Genomic DNA, 15,975 nt, shown 5'->3' on the forward strand with positions numbered 1-15,975 from the left:
CTGTGTATGTGTGTAAATGAAGGTTCAAGAATCCCACAGTGTAACACATCATGGTCAGGGGAATGACCTCAGATGTTACACCTCACTCTCTATCCTGTTTAAGACAGGATCTCTTTGTCAGTTTTCTTCCCCCTACACCAGGCAAGCTGGCCTGCAAGCCTTGGGGTAGTCTCCTGTCTCAGCTTCCTGTTTCTTCTTAGAAGTATTTATGAACTCAGGTCATCACTCTTCTGTGGCAAACACTTTTGCCCGATGAGCCATCTCCCATCTCCCCGCTCCACCACTGATACTATTGACTAATATGAGCCACTTATCTCTTAAAAGGGCCACAACCCATCCCCCACCCTGCCCCCATCTAATTATTTGACCACCTTGAACCTGAACGCTAGGTAGAGGCCTGGCGCTGCTGAGCACTGATTCTGCCCAGAGAAACTGAGTCCTCTCCAATTGCTTCCTACAAAGGAAAGTGAAGAATCACAAGGTACCCCAGCCATCCTACAGAACCTCCAGGAACAACTAACCTGGCAGTAAGGGGAACCCTTGTCTCTGACTGGGGCCTTGCATTAAGCTTGTTGGTGATTTGTGCATCCCAGCCTCACATCAGACTTGATATCTGTCCTTGACCACTGAGTCCACACAAAGGATAACAAAATCTTTAGAGGAATCAGGCTGGGGAGATAGCTTAGAAGCCTGCTACCCAAAAATGAGGGCTGAATTCTGTCTGTTCCTGGAACCCTTATAAAATCCAATCTCATCACACTGAGAAAATGGAGACAAGAGGGTCTCAGGAGTCCACTGCCAAGCTAGTAGTCCTGCCCAGTCCAAAGCTCCTGGTAAGTGTGAGACACTAAAACACAGTAGAGGTCCTGACAAGCTGAGTCCAAGCCCAAGAACTCACATGGTAGAAAGAATGGACTCCTAAAAGTTGTCCTTTGACCTCTGCACAAGCAGGTCACTACCCCTCCTCCAGGATCCTATTGTCAGCCCTACCTCTGATGCTGGCTATGGGGTTAGAGCTAGGCTCTGCGGAGGGAAGCACAGAGACTCTAGGAGTGGCCTGACCCTTGGAGCTCTGTCCCTGAGTCCTCACCTCAGCACAGCTTCCCAATCTCCCCCTACAGGCCCTTTGCATGCCCCTAGGGAGTGAGGCTGTGTCGCCCTCTCCCCACACACACACACACTTACCCTGCTGCTCCAAGCAACACCAGCTCCCAGCTCTCCTCCCTCCCTCCCTCCCCATCCAGGACCTTCCCCAGTATCCAGTTCCGGCAGAGAGCCAAGGTGTATCCTCCTTTCTATCCAGAGGGTCTCTGATCCAAGACCCCTAAGGGCTTCTTTCTTGAAGTCCTGTAAGGCAACACCCTCCCACTGTCATCCCATGCCCTCTGGTACTCCTCAGAACCCTCTGATTTCTGAGGGGCCAGGGGCTTTGGAAAACATATTTTTACTTTGTCAAGCAAAGAGAAAAACATTCAAGACACAGAGGTGGGACACCAGGAGCTACTTCTCTCTAACATCTTTGTCCTTCTGGGATCATCCTTCCCTAGAAAGCCTCAATTACCAAGCACCGGTTGTTTCCTTCTATCTCTGAAGGACAGTAGATGCCCCATACATGAATACATGCATCTCACAATGGTTGTGACATGGACTACCTCCCAGGGATCAGCTGAGCCCATCCAGCCTGTACCTGAGAGGTCTACTGGCCTCCATGGGCTGTTGTCTCTACTGCAAACTGTGGATGTTCACTTCTGGCTACCAAACTGCAACACAAGATGCCTGGCAAGTCCAGAGCCTGTCAGTTCCCCTGCCAGGCATGGCTAGTGGCTATGGGTCCTTGTTATCTCTATATCTGCATCACACAAAGCTATCTTAACTTTGTTCTCTTGACTTTCGATATGGGGTTGGTTTAGAGTTTGTCTCTTTATGAATAAAGTTGCTATCAAGTTCTCTTTCTTTGTCTCTATGCAAAATGTTACTAAACGTCTTTGCAGACCAATATCCAGCCTTCACATGCAGCTGCCGAGACCCTGTTATGCTGTAGTCATTGGGAAGGACATGATGGTAAGCTCTGGCTTCCCATCCTTCTGTTCTGAGATGTGGGGGTGGGATATGCACAGTCTCATATTTAGGCTCCACAATACTCACCTGACCAGATGAAGGCATCTTGGAGTTGAGGTTAATACTTCGGACTCAGACATGATCTTTATTTTGATGTCCATCATACCCAGCACATGAACCATGGTGCAGTCAATAGATAAGTTAACAGAGTCAACATCATTGGTCACAAACATCATGGATGTAGCCCTCAGTCCTTGGAACTTTCCAGAAATCATAACCTTGTGACAGGACAAGAGGATACAGAGGTTCCTCCATATTGTATTCTTGCTGAGACCATTTCAGGTTTAACTAGAATTTGATCTCCTTGATGGAGAATCCCTTGGAAAATTACCCAAGGATCCAAAGCCGAGATGCCCCAACTAACTTTGCTTCTATTAAACTGCTTGCTTGCATAAAACTCTACCTGCAACTGCTGACCAAGATACCAGAATTTTTTATTTATTTAAAGACTCCTTGGTATAAATGCTCATGGCTACATGTAGGTCCTGAGTGCTTGAGTTCCAGACAGCTGGATAAAGACTTTAAATTGGCTATAAAATGTGTCAGAGTGGTCATATCTGGTGAGCATTTTGGAGGCCCCTGCAAGATCCCTAGAGAATGGACTCTGACACTTTGGGGCCTCAGTACACCAGAAAAGCACACCAGCTGGAGAGGACTCTCAGAGAGTGTCTTAGTCGGGGTTTTACTCCTGTGAACAGACACCATGACCAAGGCAACTCTTATAAGGACAACATTTAATTGGGACTGGCTTACAGGTTCAGAGATTCAGTCCATTATCATCAATGTGGGAGCAGGGCAGCATCCAGGACAGCTAAGCTTAAGCAGTGAAGTAGTTTGAAAACAGAAAAGTAGTGATAATGTAAAAGAACAAGGGGGCCATGTTCCAGCTCCTGCAAACAACAAAACTCAGCAGCTTTGGCAAGTGGCTCTGGCTTTGAGTGAAAAATAAAAGGGACTACAGAGACAATTGATGATGCTGGCTAGCTGGAGCTAAGAAATTAGTGGTGATTAAGAAGAGACCAGCATCACTGAGGTGAAATCTTCTGGGAAGTGTTTTCTGAGAGCACAAAGAAGCTGTGTTCCAGAGCTAGCCAAAGTTGTACCTTGTGCTGCAGCTGTACTTGGTAATATGTAAGAGTCACACAGGTGATACTGCTTTTGAAGGCATGAAGGGGTCATGAAGAGCAGCTGAGGCTCTGCATTGTGAGAAGCCATGGAAGGGCATTAGTGAAGGTGCAGCCTCAGTTGCAGTTAACGGCCCAGAACTGAAGGGTTCATGCTTGGCACCATGAAGAGAGCCTATGAGAGGCTATTGGTGAAGCCTAGTTGCAGCTTACAACCTCAGTGTATTGGAGATGCCAGTACCATGGGATGACCACCAAGAACAGCAGTGGCAGTGGAGTGACTCAACCTGAGCTTAGCGTACTACAGAGGACAGAGCTGGAGAAGTGACCCAAGCTCTTGGAGAAGTCGAGAGGATCATGAGTGGACCCCAGACATTGCATAGTTAGACTTTGATTTTGATTTTGATTCTGACTGTGCCCTGATATTTTTCCCTCTCAAAGGGAGAAAGTATTTCAGTGGAGCCCACAGTTAAGAGACTTAATTGTAAAAAGACTTTGAATTTTAAAAAGAGATTGGATATTTTAAAGGGATTGAAATTTTAATATGTAAGAATTTGTAAAGACTGTAGGACTTTTAAAGTTATTTAGATCTTGGAGATGAATAAGAAAGTAAGGGTTGAGGCTTAATAGTGATGTGTTTGTGTGTCAAGTTGACAAGGGGTCAATTGTACTGGCTGGTTTTGTGTCAACTTGACACAAGCTGGAGTTATCACAGAGAAAGGAGGCACCCTTGAGGAAATGCCTCCATGAGATCCATCTGTAAGGCATTTTCCCAATTAGTGATCAAGGGGGGAGGGCCTATTGTGGGTGGTGCCATCCCTGGGTTGGTAGTCTTGGGTTCTATAAGAAAGCATGCTGAGCAAGCCAGGGGAAGCAAGCCAGTCAGTAACATCTCTCCATGGCCTCTGCATCAGCTCCTGCTTCCTGACCTGGTTGAGTTCCTGTCCTGACTTCCTTCGGTGATGAACAGCAATGTGGAAGTCTAAGCTGAATCAATACTTTCCTCCCCAACTTGCTTCTTGGTCATGATGTTTGTGCAGGAATAGAAACCCTGACTAAAACAGTGTGGCTGCTGAGATGATCCAGGACCCCAGGAAAATCCTCACCAGCTAATAACTGCCAACCACTCCTGAGGCACCCCCATGCCACCACTCAAAAGAAAAGAGGTAAATCAAAAAGTCATCTGGTCTGACTGCCTCCAGAGGCACCATCTGGGTAGAACACAAGAGGGGAAGGTGGACTTGACTCCAAATCCCGTGCCTGGGATCATGCGACACATCACCAGACTCCCCTGATCTGTTCAGCTGAATGAATGTGTGGTGGCCTTCCCTGTTTGTCTTTCCTATGTGTTTCTCTGTATGACAGTGCCTCTCTGTGGGACTCTGTGTTTCTCTCAGTTCTGATGATTGGAGAAACAGATCAAAAATGGAAGGGAGAGTGAACCATACCAAGGCCATACCTGCTTCTTAGGTGGGGTACCATTTCCACTGTGAGGCCCATGATGGGCTGCTCGTTTGCACTGTGGTGCTCCTGCATCCAGTGGGAACTGTGGCCCTATGGCAGCAACTGACTGCTGCTATTTCTATGGCAATGTCAGTGGCTCCCAAGCCATGTGGTAGCTCCGATTTCCTAGTAATAACTAAAGGCTTTCTCTGGTTCAAGAAACATGCACACACACACACACACACACACACACACACACACATACACACACACGAACACACACGAACACATTGTAGCTTAAGACCTGTGCTCTCTTGTTCGGTACTTGAATTTTTTTTGACCTGGTCAGATTACCCAGAGAAACCAAAACATTCATCTATTCTCTCAGCCCAGCTGGAGGAAGTTGACCTTCAACACATACTCACTTCCCACTCCAAAAACACTCACTTCTGGCTTGTTTAACCCCTTGACTCCTTTTTGAAGTCCTGGGGGTCCTGGTCCTGATTTCTGTCTGAAAGTAGAGAGAGCGTCTCAGAGTGCTCACAGGCAGGAGAAATAGGTTCTCACGCTGTACACCCTCTGGTCCTTCACTGGCCTGCTCTAAGCAGCTGATTGCACCTGGGGAAGCGGGAAGCAATTCTCCAGTCACACCCAGAGGAAAAGTAGATGTTTAACTCCTTTCTCCTTCATCACTTATGTTTCTTTCTCTACCAATGACGTGTATAATTCAAAGACTCCAGAACCCTCCATTTTTCAAGAAGCCACAGGCCCTGATCAGCCTGTTCAAACCTGTTTCAAGGTGAGAAGGCATTGGATGCCCTTTTTTTTTGTCAAACATTAGTGAGAGGATTAGAAGCAGCAGTCAGAAGACATGCTTGCCCAAAGTGAGACTTACCCAAGGTAGGTCAGGTTGCTCGGCAAGCTGATGACTCAGCTGCTGGGTTTCTGGGAAAGCTCTGATATATCAGGTGTTTACTCCCACAGATCCAGATGCCCCTGAAAACCAGAGAGCTACTAATGTTACTTTTGTCATGTGGCTGGCCCCAGAGATGAGGAGAAAGCTCTGGAAACTAGACAGATTTGAAGGAATGAAAGGTCCCAACTTTGGGAAATTGTTCAGAAAGTTGACAACACTGAGATATAGCTCAAGTCAAAGGGAAAGAAACTCCGTCGCTGTGGTCACAGGATGTCTAATGCCTGGGTGACCCAATACCAAGCCCTGCTTCTGGATCAACCCTCATTCAGTTCCACAAAACATCAGCCCTCAACTCTGCCAGTCTCCTGCAGGATGGTGACATCACAAGTCCCCTGCATGACTATCTTGAGGTGACTGACCTAATCAGGCCTGATCTGACTGACGTCAGGCGAGGTCTTCTCAATTTAGAGCAGTCTCTTCCAAAAAGAGGATCAGGTAATGCAGGGACAGCAGTGGTGACCCAAGACAAGACTATCTGGTCACAGTCTTTAAATGGGAACCTCAGCTCAACAAGCTGAGCTTTTGCTTTGGCTCACTTTGCTGGGGGAGAGACAAGGCTATCTCACACTGATAACTGATACGCTTTTACCATGGCCCATGTCCAGCGGGGCTCTGTATAGATAAAGACCTCAGCAGGAAAGAAATCACAAATAGAGAAGAAATCTTAGTCCTGTTAGAGGGGATCTGGTTACCCAATAGGGGGTCCATTGTTCATTGCGAAGGACACCAAGAAGGAGATTCTGCAAAGCAAGAAGCATCAGAGCAGCTAACTCGGCCACCCAGGAAGTGGTCCTAGAAACAGCCAGCCTCCCCAGGTATTAGTAGCCCTGCAGGAGCCCAGTTTACTAGACTGCCCAGAGTACAAGGAAGGGCAAGATTGACCGAGCTAAACAAGAATTGTCCACATAGAATAAACAAGGATGCTGAATCTGGGAAGGTAACCAGTTACAGAGCTCTGCCAAGCTGCCCACCTAGGAGCCACAGCAACTGCTGAATTCCTCAGACCCAGGTACAATGTTCCAAATTTAGAAAGCCTGATTGAAGACACACCACCTGTACTCAGGTAGACCCCAAAGCGGGAAAGGAAGGTCCCTCAAGGAGTCTGGGCTTGAGAATGCCTGGGGAACACTGGGAGTTTACTGAAACCTGGTATACTTTTTTTTTGTTGTTGTTATAAGTATTTTTGTTGATTATAAGTTTTGATTATTTTTTTTGATTATAAGTTTTGATTATAAGTTTTGTTCTAAGTATTTTTATGATGTTTGTAGACACTTTCTCAGGATGGGTACAGGCCTACCCCCACTTGAACAGAGACTGATCCAATACCAACTAAGAAACTTTTTCAGGAAGTAATTCCTAGGTTCAGACTGCCCCAAGTTTTGGGGTCTGAAAATGGGCTGGCCTTTGTGGTCAAAGTGTCTGATAATCCGACAAAGGATTATGTATGCTTTTAAAGATTCATTTATTTACAGTGTCCTGCCTGCATTTATGCCTTGCAAGCCAGGAGAGGGTACCAGACCTCATTACAGATGGTTGTGAGCCACCATATGGTTGCTGGGAATTGAACTCAGGAGCTTTGGAAGAGCAGACAGTACTTTTAACCTCTGAGCCATCTCTCTGGCCCCAGGATTAGGTATATATTAGTTGGAAGTTACATTGTACATGGAGGGACAGAGCCCAGGTCAGGGAGAAAGGATAAGTAGAACTCTTAAGATTCTCACCAAATTGGTCCTAGAAACTAGTAAAAAAAATTGAGCCAAGCTCCTCCCCTTTGCCATGCTTATAGCCCAGCGTATTCCTTAGTGGGAGGGGCTGACTCCTTTAGAGGATATGTCTTGGAGACAGCCTCCCATTCTTTCGAAACTCTCAAGATATTCCTCAGAACTGTCTATCACTCCCTTCTCAAGCCCCTGTAGGCTTTGCAGGAAGCTCGCCATGCCATTGACCAGACTGTGGAGGGAATTCTCTCATCTCCCACCTCCAAACCCGCCCACCAGTTCCAGCCCAGAGACTTGGTCTGGACAAACAGCATCCCTCCCCTGATCCTGGAACCTGTCTGGAAGGGACCCTGCCCGGTCATCCTCACCACCCGAACTGCTGTCAAGGTAGCTGGTGTCATCCCTTGAAAAAGGTCACTGAGGACAGATGGGCCGTCACTTGGACCGCTTAAAGACAAAGCTGACCAGAGTTTATTAATCTGGGATACAAAATGTCTATCAACCTCAAACCTAACAAGGAAATTCAGAAAAAGGGAGAAGATTCACGACTCTTCTGTGTGGATCCAGCGCTCTCATGTCTCTTCCATTCGTGGAACAATATGGTTTTGGGAGGTGGGGTTGGGTGTTAGCATACAGGCAATTCTGTGGCCTGTCACAGGGACCTAGCATGACTTAGATCATCGTTGCCTACAGCTGTCAGGTGCAGACTGTGTTTAAAAGGATTGTCTGCCACTCAAATCTCTGTGTGTGTGTGTGTGTGTGTCTATCTGTCTGTCTCTCTCTCTCTCTCTCCCTCCCTCCCTCCCTCTCTGTCTCTCAGTCTCTTTCTCTGTCTCTCTCTGTTTCTCTCTCTCCCTCTCTCCTTCCCTCCCTCTCTGTCTCTCTCCCTCTCTCCCTTCCTCCTCCTCTGTTTCTGTCTCTCTGTCTCTCTCTGTCATTCCCTCCCTCCCTTCCTCTCTCTCTCTCTCTGTCTCTGCCTCTGTCGCTCTCTCATTTTGTCTCCCCCCCAACCCTGTTTTCCCATGGCTCTGTTCCCATCTGTCTGTCTACGTGTCTACTGTCTGCCTCCACCTCTTCTCCAGGTCCTCACTCCTCTCCCTTCCCACAATAAACCCCTTTTATACCAAGTCTGTGGCATGGGCTAATTTCTCAGGGGTGCACCTTGGCACAGGCCCACCAGGTCCCCCGAACTACATTATATTTCACAATAATGGGGCTGAGTAAGTCAGGTAGTGGAGAAGCCTGGCTTGAAGAAAGCCTTTGGGATTATAATTTTATGCATGGCCTGCTAACAGTGAATCATCTCACCAAGGATGTCCTCAGATTACCTAGCTCGCTTGTACTAACAGTTTGACTAAATTGTTCCTCCTCTGACTCATTAAATAGTCACACGCCCACCTTTTGTATACCCAGGTATATGTCTACAATGGAGAAGGGGGAGAGCTCATGTTGGCTTCCATTCAATGTTAACAAAGTTCTAATGGGCCCCAATCCCGGTCCTGATCCTAATAGGGGCTGGAATAACCAGTGTGGCAGCCATGGGCACCTCAGCGTTGATTGTTGGGGAATCAAAACCTTAGGAACTCAGTTTCTACATAGACTTAGAGCCAGGCATTTGGAGAATTCGATTTCCAGGCTGGAGAGCCTAGTTGCCTCCCTCACAGGGAGCACTGAGGGAGGATATGAAACAGGGAGGGATTTGCATGGCCTTGGAGAAACTTGCTGGTTCTATACCAATCAATCCATGGTAATTAGGGGAAACCTTGCCACAATCAGAGAAAACCTCAATGAAAATGAAAAGACATAGATCAGATAATTGGTATCAATCTCTGTTTACTGGATCCCCATGGCTGACCACCTTACTGTTAGCATTAGCTGGACCCCTGAGTCCCATTCCGATCTGGCTTATGGTTGGACCCTGTATCCTCAACTGCATGGCCAACTATGTCAAACAGAGAATAATCTCAGTTAGGCTAGTGTTCTTCAGGACCAACTATGCCCCACTAGAGACAGGACGAGTCAACAATTTGACTCATGTCCATAGAGCCGAGGTGAGGACTATGACAGGCCCACAGTGCAGAGGTTCCTCCATCTTTTGTGCCTCTATTTTAACTAGCATTTGCTCTCCTTGATGGATAATCTCCTGTAAAATTTCTATACTAGGACCCAAGACCAAGATGTCCCAGCCAACTTAGCTTCTGTTAAACCACCTGCTTGTGCAGAAGCCTCCTTCCCCCGCAAAGCTGCTAAGTGAGACGACAGGATGAGGTGTTTGTTTTTTTAAAAGGCCCTTGATATAAATGCTCAGGGACTTAGGTCCCAAATACCTGAGTGTACTCCCAGCAGCTGGACTAAAGACTTTCAGTTGTCTATAAACTATGTCTGAGTGGTCGTCTCTGGTGGGCTCCCAAAACAACCTCGCAGCCTTTGACCCCTGCTCTCCATGATGAGCACAGCACACTGGGACAGGCCTGTCATACATCGAAGGCATTTGTAATCCAGACCTTAACCAGTGGAAGGGATTACAACATTTGCTTAAAAATCTTACAAGGTGAAGAAGTTAAAAAGATTCGAATTCCTTGTCCTGGACACAGTGGGGGTTTTTGTTGTTGTTGTTGTTGTTGTTGTTGTTGTTATTGGTGGTGGTGGTGGTTTGGTTTACTTTTTATTGATTCTTTGTGAATTTCATGTCTAGCACCACAATCCCATCCACATCCCCATCCCTTTGTGTGTACCCTTGCAACCTCCCCACAAAAGAAAAAAATTGTGTTGTGGAAGCTGTGGTGTGTCCTATAGACACTCTTTTGTCTACACTTCTTGCTTGCAAATGTTCACTGCAATGAGTCATTGACCTGGTTCAAGGCACCTGGCTTCTGCTACACCATCACCACTGGATCCTCACTGGGACTCCTCTCAGAGGTCCTGTTGTTGCCCCGTGTCATGGAGATCTTGCAGCTTTGGATCTGCAGGACCAGCTCCTTCACATACTCCAGAAGTTCATCGATGGGGTAGATGTTGGTTGGGGTGGGCCGACTCAAAACCCTGGATCTGGGCCTGGGTGGTAGCTGAGCTGGTCAATCGGCCAGCTCTCCCGCACCCACACCACCAGGGCCAGCTCTCCAGCACTGCTCCAGCTAGCTCATTCAGTGCTGCAGCTGGCAAGGGGCAGAGCCAGCTCTCCTGCTCTCATGCCCTTGGGGCTGGCTCACAGAGTCCCTGAGCTAGCAGGAACAGCTCTATTGTGTTGCCCAGGCACAGGGCAGGGCCCACTGAGTTAAACACAGTGTTTGAGTAGAAAGACTAATACTTAATGTTTCTTACAACACCGCATTGGAACTCGGGGGACATTTCACTGTGTATTTGAACTTTATAACTAGCTGTCAGTTTCCCACAGTGGGCTAATTGAAAGCTGGGCATGGTAGAGCAGGCAAAAGGTCCCCAGAAGTTTTGATAGAAGCTGGCCAAGTAGGGCAGGGACCCCCATACTTGTTTGTATTTTTTTTCTTTTTTTAGATAATTTTTTCTCTTTAGGGGGATTATAATATAATTATGTCATCTCCCCACCCCCTTCCCTTTCCTCCCCCCAACTCCTCCAGTGTACCCCAGCTCCCTGTCACTCAAATTTATATTCTTTTTTTAATTGTTGTTACAAGTGTGTGGGTAATCCTAAATGCCTAACACAATCTGCTCCGCCATTATAATATTGCTTGTGTGCATATGTTTTCAGGGCTGAGCTGTTGGTTTTGGATAACCAACTGATGGGTGTGGTATGCATCAGCTGACTGTGCCCCACAATCCAGGCACCAGCTGTGGTATGTGCTTTGGGGTCTAGCTGTGGTTCCGTGTCCTCCATTTCTTCCCTCTCAGGGTGTCCAGGTTTCGCTGCACACAGGGCTGGTAGGCTGAAGTGGAGTCTGGAAGGAGTGGGGTTCTATAGGATCCAGGTCTGGCTGGGATTGAGGAGAGGGTAAGGCCTTCCCGAGAATCTCAGTTTTACAGCTCTTTTATACATAAAGGCCTTTTCTGACAATCTTCAAGGAAACAAGTCTCTTAGACAATCTTAGCTTGTGTGCATACCTTTATTTGGGTGGGTGTCTACACATAGACTTTATTTTGGGTGAACCAGGGGTATACATGGACCTTGAAGAGTGGGAAGGAGTTTTCAGGATAGGTGAAAATTCCTGGCTGGAGTTTTAAAGTTCTGTAAATGCCTTGTTTTCATGGAGAGACATGCCAGGAGTCCTAGGTACTTATTGGGCAGGTTGTTGGAGAGAGAAGTTAAACATGTAATCTCACCAAAGCTACATGACATTCCACAGGTAGAGAGTTAGGGGGTTTTGGGCTCCCAGACAAGGTCAGAGAAGGAGAAGCCCCCTGCTGGTAAATGGGAGTCCTCCATTTTGCTCCAAGCTCAAGAGAACTGTCCAGACAATGGTAGACCTCAACCTTAGTTAGCAGGGCCCAACAGGCGGGCTCTTCCCTGGGTTAGACCATTTCTCTTCTCTCAGCATCCTAAGTTGCCTGTAGTTCTTTGGTTGGTTTTGGCCTCATGAGTTTCCCCCCTTCTGTGATAACATGTCTGCTTCTGTTATTCGGGGCTTGTTTAGGCAGCCATGTTGGTGAGACTTCACGAATGTAGCTCTTCTGACATTTCTAGGAGACACAGTCTCACAGTAAACTCCCCGATCGATCCTCTGGCTTCTCTTTCTGCCTCCTCTTCAGAAATGACCCCTGAGCCTTAGACGCAGGGGTTGTGCTGTACACTTCCCTGTGGATATGAAGATAAATATTTAGAATGTAGTTAGGGATTATGTCAGTTTAACAAACTGGTTCTCCTCTAAGATCATATGACCTCACTAGCCACAGGTAGTTGGCTAGGTTTCCGGTACCAGGCATGATCTCCCTCTTATTGAGCGTGTCTTAAGTTCAATTAGAGAGCTACTGGTTGTTGCCCGTTGACTTGACATGACCTGGAATCTCCCTGGAAGGGAGCCTCTATGACGAACTCTGTCTAGATCCCTTGGCATGTAGACATGTCTGAGAGGGGAAAGGGAGAGTCTTGATTGGTAACTCACCCAACCTACCGTGGGCAGCTCTCTTCCCTGGGAAGGTGTTGTGAACGGTAGTAGACTGCAAGGGCAGGCTGAGTGCAAATTGCTAATAAGTAAGGATTTGTTGGTCTCTCTTGAGAATATGAGATGACTCGATGCTTTGAGTTCCTGCCTCAGCTCCCTCCTCAGTGATGGGCTGGAACCTGGAATTGTAACCCAAGTAAACTTCTTCTCTAAGTTGCTTTTTGGCTAGAGCATTTTATGCAGAAGAGAGACAGAACAGACCTCATAGCAGTTTCGGGATGTTCTTGCAAGAGGCCAGGATGCCAGGAGGGAGGTCTTCTGCTTCCTTGTTACGTTCTCTTCTAAATGAAAGCTTCTGTCTCAAAGCTTCATGAGGGGGTGACTGACTGAAATAGAAAGGCGACACCTGGACACATGGTAGCCAGACAACTGGACTGCCCCACCCTAAGCCTCACCCCTCTGTCACTAGCCCTATAAAAAAGCCCCAGACTAGCAACCTGGTGTGCTGTACCTTCTGGGAACTGCCCTGTCATACAAGATATACTCCCCTTCTGCAGTCCATGAATGTCACTCTTTGAGTTTGAGGAACAAGAACTCATGAGAAGGCAGATTCCATGACAGGCTTCAAATTGGCAGTTAAAAGAGACTAGGCCTAAAAACCCAGGCTTCAGGCAGCTAGTCAGAAACTACCCCACCACCTGGCCTGAAGCCAGGAAATGGGGCAGTGGTTTCCAGCCAGTCCCCATGTCCCAGTAATGGTTCTGGCATGACTAGAGACAGAGTAAGACAAAGCCCACCTGCCCTGGGATTCCCCTAAAGTGCTTTACATTCGGCCTGTGAACTCACCTCTGGGTCTATCTATCTTGGTAATGGGGAGACCCCAGAATGCTGGACTTCTGCAGAATAAAAGATTCTTTGTGTTTACATGCTATTTGAGTCCAGGTTGTCATCCTTTGGTGAATCATGGACCCTTACCCTCAAAGGCCTCTGACTCTGCAGAAGCTTTGTGTGGCTATGAGCATCAGGTGCCATAACTCCTGGGGTGAGAGAGAAAGCCTCCGTCGCTCTCAGGCTGTTTGTGTATCAGTCTGAGGTCATCCTGATCTACATAGTGAGACCTTGTCTTAGAGCTCAGAGTGAACCAGTTGCTCCTGCTTGGGGCTGGGTCCCGTCAGGGTGTGTATCTGCTGATACGTGTCATATGAGATGTTCTCACTGTCCTCACAATCCCAGGACTCTGCCTCTTCCCCTCCGCTCCATCACTTCACCGACATCCATCTGCCAACACTAAGCTCAACGTCTCTTTCTCCAGAATGTCTGCAGCTTTGTCAACCCGGCTTCTCTCCTTCAATGTGTTTGTGTATGTGTGTGTATACATGTGTGCACACGTCGGGGCCAGAGGTCAGCCCTGGTGTGGAACAAGTGGACTGAGCCACTAGAGAGAAGAATTGGTAAGGTTAAGCAGGCCCAAATCCCAGGGAATCTCAGAATTGAGAACAGTAGGTGTGAGGCCAGCCGCCTGCTGAACTACCTGATCTGGAACACAGAACCATGACACCCCACTGAGATGACAATTGGTCATTGAGTGTAAAAACCTGGAGTTCTCCCTGCTAATGAGGTGTCTAGATAGACCTCAAGTGTTCAGCCAATGAGCTTCCCTTCCAGGGTATTCCTTTCTGCAAAATGTATTTAATCCCTGGTTCACCCCGAGTATAGAATTCACATCCACCATTAAATAAAGCAGTTTGGGCAAGCAAGGACCTTGATGAAAGCATTAGACCCTGGGGGGAGGCCGTCCTCTCCTCATAAAGAGCCGTGTCCAAATCTCACAGTGAAGGCCTTCTCTCTTCCAGCCCCTCCATACTCTCCCCAAGCACTCAGAACCAAACCAGACTCTACCCCCATCCCGGCTTAGCCATCTCCTTCCTATCTGACCCCTACACACTCTGAGGGAAAGTGTGGACCTTGGACCACATTTCCAACTCCCAGTGGTACCTTAGCAGTGTTTGGGTACACAGGAGATCTGGGAATCACAACATCCATCCCAGGTCCAGCTGTAACACAGGCTGGGACCCCTATTGCAGACTGTGTTCTATACTTTGCCTGCAGCACTCGGGTACCCCAGTGGTGAGGCAGACACACAACCTAACATCCTGGTGGTGGTGTTTCTCAAGAACTGGCCATCTCTCACTGATGAGGCTCGGCTGGCTGAGCACTGAGTCTCAGCATTTGCCCGTCTCTTCCTTCCAAGTGCTGGGACTGCAAGCAGGCAACACTGCACCCAGTTTTTTTATGAGAGCTTGGGGATCTAACTCCCTGAGTCGCCCCCCATGGCTCCTGCATGCCTCTGTGTGGATTCACTGAGCGGTTCTCTTATGTGTTCAGTGATGTTCTGGAGCCATTTCCTTTGTTTCTCCGTTTCTCAGCTGCAGGACATCTCAGTTGCTTCTAAGTCCAAATGCTTACGGATAAAGTAAGTAGCAGGATCTGTGCTGCTGCTCGATTTTTCATCCTTAGTCTTTTGAGGTGATGAATTACATCACTTCAACACTGACCTTAGATGTGTGCATCGCTGTGGCTGTGCTGACAGACATTCTCTGTTGTCTTTGTTCCAGTTTTTTGTTTGCTTGTTTTTTTTTGTTTGTTTTTTTTTTTACCTTTTTGTATTCTCTCTCTCTCTCTCTCTCTCTCTCTCTCTCTCTCTCTCTCTCTCTCTCTCTCTCCCCCCCTCTCTCTCTGTGTGTGTGTGTGTGTAGTCACATACACATATCCCTGCATGTGGAGGTCAGAGGACAACCTTGAGTGTCGCTCCTTACCCACTCTCTGTCTGAGGTAGGGTCTCACTGTGTAGGACAGGCTAGCTGACCCTCAGGCTTCCAGAGATTAGGAATGGGGCAGGGGGTGTCTTGAGAATGACCACACAGCTAAAGAATCTTCACAAGACATTACTTGTACAGAAGGGTGTGTAGCCATAACGAGTTCTGGCAAGCATGCACACTGAGCAGGAATTCTGCTGGTTTTTTCCCCCTAACCTGAGGGTTCCATGCCTTTACTCTGATCACATTGTTACACTATTGGCTAATCCATATGACACGCACAGAGTAGTTGACATTTCTAGGGGCAAGCAAGAGTCAGGAGAACCAAAACTTACATTCCAGGAACTAGAAACTAGAGATTTATGTGTGTGGGGGGAGGAAGTTTGCAAAACAATGTTTTCTTGAAATGGACCCATCCTGGCTCAGCTAATCTTTCTTAGTTTAATTTTTTATTTACTTTTTACATGTAGATGTATCAGTTACTTTTCTATTGCTATGAAGAAACACCACGACCAAGATAATTTATGAAAGAAAATGTTTATGGGGGAGGGGGGCTCACGGTTCCAGAGGGCTAGAGTCCATGAGCATCTTGGCAGGAAGCATAGCAGCAGGCAGGTAAGCATGGTGCAGTAGCAGTAGCTGAGAGCTTGCATCCTGACCCATAGGGACAAGACAGAAAGAGCTAACTGGAATAGTATGGGCCTT

The sequence above is a fragment of the Grammomys surdaster genome, unplaced genomic scaffold (assembly GCF_004785775.1).
Source record: "Grammomys surdaster isolate TR1022 unplaced genomic scaffold, NIH_TR_1.0 255, whole genome shotgun sequence".
Classification (NCBI taxonomy): Eukaryota; Metazoa; Chordata; class Mammalia; order Rodentia; family Muridae; genus Grammomys; species Grammomys surdaster.